Source organism: Triticum aestivum, chromosome 5B, assembly GCF_018294505.1.
Source record: "Triticum aestivum cultivar Chinese Spring chromosome 5B, IWGSC CS RefSeq v2.1, whole genome shotgun sequence".
In the NCBI taxonomy this organism is placed as follows: domain Eukaryota; kingdom Viridiplantae; phylum Streptophyta; class Magnoliopsida; order Poales; family Poaceae; genus Triticum; species Triticum aestivum.
This window is the reverse complement of record NC_057807.1, coordinates 592,844,700-592,852,346: the sequence shown is the minus strand read 5'-3', so window position 1 is coordinate 592,852,346 and position 7,647 is coordinate 592,844,700. Positions and strand designations below refer to the sequence as shown.

The following is a 7,647-nucleotide window of genomic DNA, read 5'->3' as shown; positions in this document are numbered from 1 at the left end:
AGCGTGGCCAGATCTTCCGGCTCGACATTGGAACTATGGGGGACCAGAAAGCACCCGTTGTCAGGAGACTCACTAGCCCGGGAAGTGTGTCGGTCCAACAATCGATCTACCGATTGTTCTTGCACGAGACAGATTTCATCTCTTTGCTGCAGGGCATGAAATCATTCTGAGCATGACTATATTGTGGAGTACCTGCTTGTTCCTTCTTTTCTTTCTTACATGTAATCCATGTGTGTTTTACACTTACTAGATGACTCGTTGCGCCCATGGCGCAAAGGCCAAGTGCAAGCCAAATATTGAAAGAGTGCACTAAAATATATAAACACAAAATGAAACATATGAAAATAAGTACGGATTGATGATAGATAGATGGTGGTTGTTTCAAAAGCATACCACGCAACAGTCTAAGCAACAAATAACCGACAGTTAAATGCACAAGATGGTCTTAGGAGATTACATAAGATCTAAAAGGATGATAAACATAGAAGTCTTGATAGGCATCTATACTAATGCTAAGTTATATAACAAGGGGCTCTTGCAACTTGCTTATATTGAGTAAACGATCAGGCGGAGTCCCTTGAAAGTGCATTTGAAGGCGAAAGCATATGCTTGCCCTTTGTTCATGCTAGATGACCCGTTGCACCGATGGCACGAAGGGTAAGAGTGAACCAAGCATTCAAACCATGCAAGTAAGAATATTTTAGAGACCGGTCATAAAATCTTGGAAGCATAAGGAAATAGATTTAGGTACGTTCATACATAGCATTATGTAGTCTGAACCAATCACATGGTAACAATGAGCGTTAAGAGAGGCATAGGAAACACACAACTGAGCTTGAAAACAAAGAACACATCTTACTGGTTGTGCGTATATCAAAACATAAAACCATACACATTTTCACACCCACACATACTGTCAGCAAAACAAAGAATGTTGGCTGCTCCTGAATTATCTGCAAAACATAAGGAAGATGAACAGGACAATCTGACAGGACTTAATCAGATCTCAAGTTTCTCGACAAAGGAAGCTAATTTCCTACTGCCTGACAGTAATGTTACATCGTTACTTGGTTATCGCCATACAAATCAGTGTAGTTAAGAAACACTCAAAGGTTGCAGGCTACAGATAAAACCTTCTCGAAATAGACTTTCACCCAACTTTATAAATAAAGCAAACATCCATACAACCAGGCCAAAGTAGCGAAGCAAATAAGATGGTCGGGGCAACAACACGACCATGCCAAAAGAAAGCAAAAAAGAAATAGGAAAAAAAGCCACCGAGTGGTAGTCGGCATAGCAGCACTACAAAGAGGAGAGACGGCACTACAGATAAAACCCTCTCTGAGAAAAGCATGAAGCAACAATGACCATACAAAAGGTAAAAACCTGCCTGAGCAAACACGACGTTGCATCTCCGAATAGAAAGTGAGGCACCAAGCAAAAACTCCCTTTGCAGAGACAACGACACATCCTTAAGATAGTTCTGCACCCCTCATCAGCATGAAGAAAGCAACAACTCCAGATTTGTTAAACGTCCTAAATAAACGTGTTAAACATTTGTGTGTATTTATATCGGTCTAACCTATAGATTTAGCACATCACCATGGATAATTGGATAGACTGCCATTACCTTGTCAACATGCTTCTATAAGCCCGTAGTTGTTTAAATTCAGAAAGTGTTTATGATACAACAAACCTGGGTTTGGGTTATTTATACGGACAGGATAATATATGATTTTGATGCATATTCCTAACCAAAGCCTACACACTATCTGATTCTAAGTGTCCACATCCATTTATGCCGACCAATTTTTTGTTTTGCCAATCAGTGTGTGAGTGAAACTTGATTATCATGATACACTACCAACCAAGATACAACACGAGGCATGAATAGGCTAGGAACAAACTGGATGAACCAAAACAATAGAAAAATCACAGGTTTAACTTGCATATACAACAATATTTTCATGTAAATGAGGGAAGAAACACTCATGTATGAACAGAACTGAAGGTACAACAGAACTGAAGCTACAAAAGAAATTTAATTCTAAGAAAGAGGCATCAGTTGATGAGAGGGAAGGAGGGGACAAGAGATATTACCTCGTCATCTTAGCGTCGCATCAGTTGACGGACGGATGGTATGCAAGTATACAGAAGATACTATAAATTGATCCTTCCCAGCACTGATAAGCTGCAAGAGTGTTCATATCATCGATTAAATGCGTCCTCATACATGAAAATCCAGACACAACACAAATAAGCATGATTGTGTCATTTCAATAGGACGTCCAACAGCCAAGGTATATTTGAATCATAACAGCGAACGACCAAAGCACTGGAGACTATTAAACAAAATGATCAGAAAGGCCAAATCAGAGTGGCTAGGTTTGAAGACAATCATACATACACAATCTTTGTAATATGTTCTGCTGGGGTGGGGGGGAGATGCCAAGGTTCACTGAAGGTGTTTGGGAAAATGAAATGCATCGTGTGTACATTACCATGTGATTCTTCAACTCTATTAGCTTCCAAGATCTGAAACAATAGCAAAACTTTCAGCATGTTTGTATTCTCAACAAACAAATCAACCTTCATATGGTATTTAAATTAAATATGGGTTGGAGTGGCAGAATCTGCAGAGTACCTCATTTAGTGATTCCAGGAGAGGGAAGGAGTGGTAAATCTGCGAGGAATGCGACAACCTATCAAGAACAAAGTTTTGAATTAATCTCTTTGTCTTGATGCCCTCATCACCAGGTCCACCATCACTGATATCTTCTCTTCAGACACGTTAGCAAGCAGACTCTGTAGGAGAAGCGACCAAGTGAATAGAAGAGCCCAATAAATTCCTATGCAGTAGATTGGCTAACCCTAATCAGGAACTCGAAAAAATCTAGTCAATCTGTTACACATCCCAAACACACCAGACACAAATCCCATCTGCAACATATACACACGGGAACCATGATGCTTATAAACCGAGCAGTAAGAATAAGAATGACAACCAGATCGGTAAGGATATCCCAACCTCAGCCCACACCCGCAAAACAGCAAAGCGTCCATCATGCCAGTAGCAACTTCTAATCTATCAAGTTATTCTTTCTTATTTCAACTGGAGCATCTATCAATGGATTCAAATTCAAATGAAGAAAAGCCACCGTTGGCATCCAGGGGAATTTTTTTTTCAGGGTAGCTCATGGAAAAATTGAGACATAAACTTAAGATTAATGCACAATTAACTCAGGGTAAAAAACAGAGAAAAAAAGGATACAAAATAGAACAGAGATAAAACGTTCAAACACTTACCCTCGAAAAGACCTTTCAAAAATAAAATGAAAATGTACGGAAGGATCGCTACATTTCGTATTCTCATACTTAGTTAGCATATGTGGAAGCCCAACAGGGCAAGAAAAGAATGAGAATGCTGAAATCATACAAGAGGTGACAAAGTAGATGAGGAGCTCACCGAAATATTTGGCTTGTTGATCAGGCACACAGCTGCGACAGAGAGCCTCGTCGATCGTCTGTCAATTGATATGTAGTTGACGGGCAAAGATAAACCGCTCTGATCAGTTTAATTGCATAAAGCACATTCAGAGTCAGCTCAGTTTAACCACACACAGAACATTCAAATAACAACTTCCATCTAGAACAAGGGGTAAGCGATAAGAAATAATTAGTGCCAGTAGTCCTTCCTAAACCTCTACGCACCAAACCGTCCTCTGTAAGTAGACAGTAACCGCCACCTAATCCGCTTATGAAGCACGGCTGCAGGAACTATATTCATAATGAGCTGCAGCTGGTACTTATTGCACGCACATGTTGCAATGCATGAAAAACAGGGGACACACATGTTTTCCCAAGCAGCAAACAGAAGCAAAATCACCAGCCCAAGTAAACAAGGAAACTTTTTTTTTACAAGCTAATGGAACATGCAGCAAGAAGTAATCAAGCACAATAATTATACCACATCTAACCTTGCTGGCCAACGAGGCAGCCGTCAAGCAACCAGGACAGGATGTGAAACAAGCAAGTGCTGGCATGCTCTTCTCAAGATCAAACCATTGCAGTTTTTTAATGTTTGTAGATGGTCCTTCTGTACTTTACACATTGCACTTTGACAACCAAAAATGTAATTACATATGGTATATATCAAAACAATTAGCCTCTTGAAGAAGCGGAGATCCATAACAATTCTTCATAACAGAAGAGGATCTCATTTGTAGAGTGTGCATCACTAACTTAATTCAGAAATAAAGAGTGGATGCATGAGCTCTAAACTGGAACATGCACAACATCAGAAAACAAGTAGCACACTGCAAAGAGGAAATGACATGAAAAATTGCTAGATCATACCTCTGGCACACAGTCCACTTCCCTTTCCTGGCAGTCAGTGATTTCTTAGCACAGAAAGCTGGAACAGTCACAGCATGAGCTGGGCGGCTCCTCCATCAGTGTCTTGCTATTTATGACCAAAGGCAATTAGACGCAATACATAAGGAAGAATGATGCCTGATTGAGCACACCAGTTTTGTCATGATCCATGAATACACCAAACATTCTTCTCAAGTATAATAGCTCAAAGAAACATTACCACAAACTTTGCCGATCTCAGGACCGTGGATTGCATCTATTAAGACTTGAAGATACTTCCAAGACCGCTAGGAACAATATGACCAAACATAGAGCAAACTACAAAAGAGAACAAATAGTTATAGTATATCCAGAAAAAGGTAGTATTATGTAAATATATAGCAAAGTGATTTTGTGTATGCCAGTTGCAGCATCTGACACGACACATTTTCTAGCAAATGGACCTCTATTTGACATTTCACCACAAAGTGCCTGTACAAAGACTTCGGCGCTGTGGCACACGCAGAAAACTGAGAAATGCCTTTTACTATCTTCTTTTTCACATGAGGTTCGTCGACATTACCTCAAAATACAAAGCGAGACAAGGCCTTGTGTTGTTTCATTTCAGATATCACATACGATCAATTTCAGGAATAAACACTTGCTGAGAAATTATAGTAGATCCTGAATAAAAAGAAAATACAAAATAGAAATGTTCTTTGACATGGCCTTCCATCAGTGTATTCATTTGTCTTCTATTGATCACCCAAACGTGAAATGAAAATAAAATGATGGTTTCTCATTTTGGTCTCAAAAAATTATACCAACAAATGAAAAATGAAAAACAATGTTAATAATTTTGTAACTGCAATAAATATGGCATCAGGACCAAAAGATGCTCAATAACATCAATGCCTAAACTGTAGTAGCATGCAGATATAACATTCTTTTCGTCTCATAAACCAAAGGAAGTTCAGAACATACCATCTTAAATCACTGTGAGCGCCTTGGCTTGCATCATCTCCTAGTTGACCTGAGCTACAAATGCAATACAAGTCAATACTCTGATTTCATTCACCCTATTTTGCACAGGTCAATACCGAACGAACCAAATAAGTCAATAGAGTTATACTCTGAAGAAATGCTTACCATATTTTAACAGAGATGCAGAGGAAGAGGGATAGGGTCTGAATCTGATGGGCCAGAGAGGAAGACGACCATGCGGTCTGCGCCTGCCGAGAAGTGCCGTTATCGATGAGAAGTGTCGTTATCGATGGCAGAGAGGACGGGAATCTTCGTGTGCACGGCATGGGGGTGCAGCATCGGCCACCTCGTCGTCTCCGCGAAAGCTTCATGTCTTCGTCCATCTCTCCAGTGTGGGGGCGCCCGTGCCTCTCCTGCTGAGAGTTGAGGAGCAACGAAAGCTGGGTTAGGAGCAGCTATGGCAAGAGCACAATGGGGCAAGATAAACGGGAAAGGAGAAGGTCGACGTACCTCTGGAAGGAGAGAAGGAGAGAGGCTTGAGTAGCAGGCTGCGCCCTTCCTGACGAAGAAAGAACGATGGGCCGACGGCGCTCCTCGCACGCGCCTCTGCACCTGCCGCTCCTGCTGGGTCGAGCCTGCAGGTTCAGCACGCCTCCCCACGGCCAAAAACAACAGCGAAGCAACCGCCGCCCTGCCGCATCACTCCCTCCTCTGTTCCTTCTCCTCCCGTGGCTCTCAGAGAGCACAACAAGAAAGCCGCCGGCCGCCGCCGTGACCTCGTCGGATCCGCAGCCTCATGCCGCCTAGGGACCGGATCCGCCCGGATTCACGCAACAGCGACCTGGTGGCACGGGAGAGAAGGGGAGAATGATGAGCGGCGGCAGCCACGCGCTGGGAATCGAGAAGGAGGAGAGGAACGAAGAGAAAGTGGAGTTGCGTGGGGCTCGAGGAAGTGAGCGGATTGGTAGCTAGGTTTTACTGCTCGCGTCCCATCCGGCGTCCACACCACCAATCACGCACCGAGCCACCCCGCAAGCTTTCACCTGGCTCCACACCTACCCAAAGAGACTAACAAGTGGGCCCAACACTTCTGAAGCGAAAGAGACCTGGCTGAGTGCATGGAAGGAGGGTGAGGGTAGACCAGCACCAATCCACCCACCCGCCTGGACCCACGATCGATTCGCCCCCAGCCTACGATCGATTCAGCGCCTCTTTCACCCGGACAGAAGCCCGCACCCACCGTGTCACTGCCAGGCTAGTCTGCTCGCAAGGCTAGTCCATGCGTCAGCTGCTCTAGGCCAGAATAACGAGCGTGCAAAATAACGAGCGTTTGGATTTTTACCAGCGTGATGAAAAGCAGCCAGCGAGACAAACCGAGCGGGCAGGATTACTTCGAGACGGGGAGGGCGCTCGAACGACGGGTTGCGTAGGAGGGTTTATATGTTCAATATTGCGTTTTAAATTAGCCGCAAAAAAGTAGCTTAATCCCCTCCACCCAATTCTTTATGGGAAATGATTACAATCATCCGGCCGATTTTACTCCTCCCGTCCGCCGCGTCGAGAGCCAACCACGTGTCATCCCACACACAGAAAGTCTCAGGATTTTTGCAACATCCTCCATGTTTCTGAAACATGGGAAAAGATTCGGTTCAGCCAACCGATCGCTCGCACGCGTCCGCTGGGTGAGTGGCCGTTAGATCAAAAGTTACCATATAGTGCTCAAAAGCTGCACGTCATAAATATCTAGAAACATCTCGCAGGACAAGCAACCTTAACCATTCATGAACAATTGGTCCCCAATCTCAATCACCACGAGGGAAAACTTTTGCAACATTATTTTTGTTGCGAAACTCCTTCCGCAACAACACCAATGTTGCAAAAAAGCAAAGATGAAAAAAAGTGCAATACAACTTGTCGTCCCTAATCCTGTCCTCGTGACGAAAAAATTCTGCAACGTCATTCTTGTTGCATAAGTCCTTCCACAACATCACCCATGTTGCAAAAAAAATTAGACAAAAATATTCTGCAATACAACCTTTTTGCAAAAGTTTCTGCAACAAGGCCTCTGTTGCAAAAGAATTCTGCAACACCACCTTTGTTACAATTATGAAAACAGCGATCGACCGCTGATCTAACGACTATCGAGGTAAAAAGATCCGCCGGCCGACGCGTAGCAGGCCCCTTCATTCTTTATTGGACCAAGGTTTCTACCAAGAAACTTTGATACGGTTAAGAAAGAGTTGGATACATTTGAATTTAAACATTGAGACAATAGTATGCCTATGTGTTAGCAACTCAGCATACACACCG

General features: G+C 43.0%; 1 long non-coding RNA gene across 10 annotated transcripts; it reads right to left on the bottom strand.

Annotated features, from left to right (window-relative positions):
* Positions 1-337: 337 nt before the first annotated feature.
* Positions 338-6,296, bottom strand: LOC123113488 (uncharacterized). Of its 10 annotated transcripts, XR_006456045.1 has the most exons (10): positions 5,848-6,296; positions 5,503-5,753; positions 5,338-5,391; positions 4,595-4,692; positions 4,357-4,512; positions 3,467-3,565; positions 2,645-2,702; positions 2,408-2,535; positions 2,101-2,191; positions 338-1,483 (listed from the first exon to the last, which is right to left on the bottom strand). It is a non-coding gene; the product is annotated as an uncharacterized lncRNA (long non-coding RNA). The 10 variants fall into 10 exon arrangements; XR_006456043.1 differs by having other exon boundaries at positions 2,101-2,535; XR_006456053.1 differs by having other exon boundaries at positions 338-953; positions 2,101-2,535.
* Between the last annotated feature and the right edge of the window lie 1,351 nt (positions 6,297-7,647).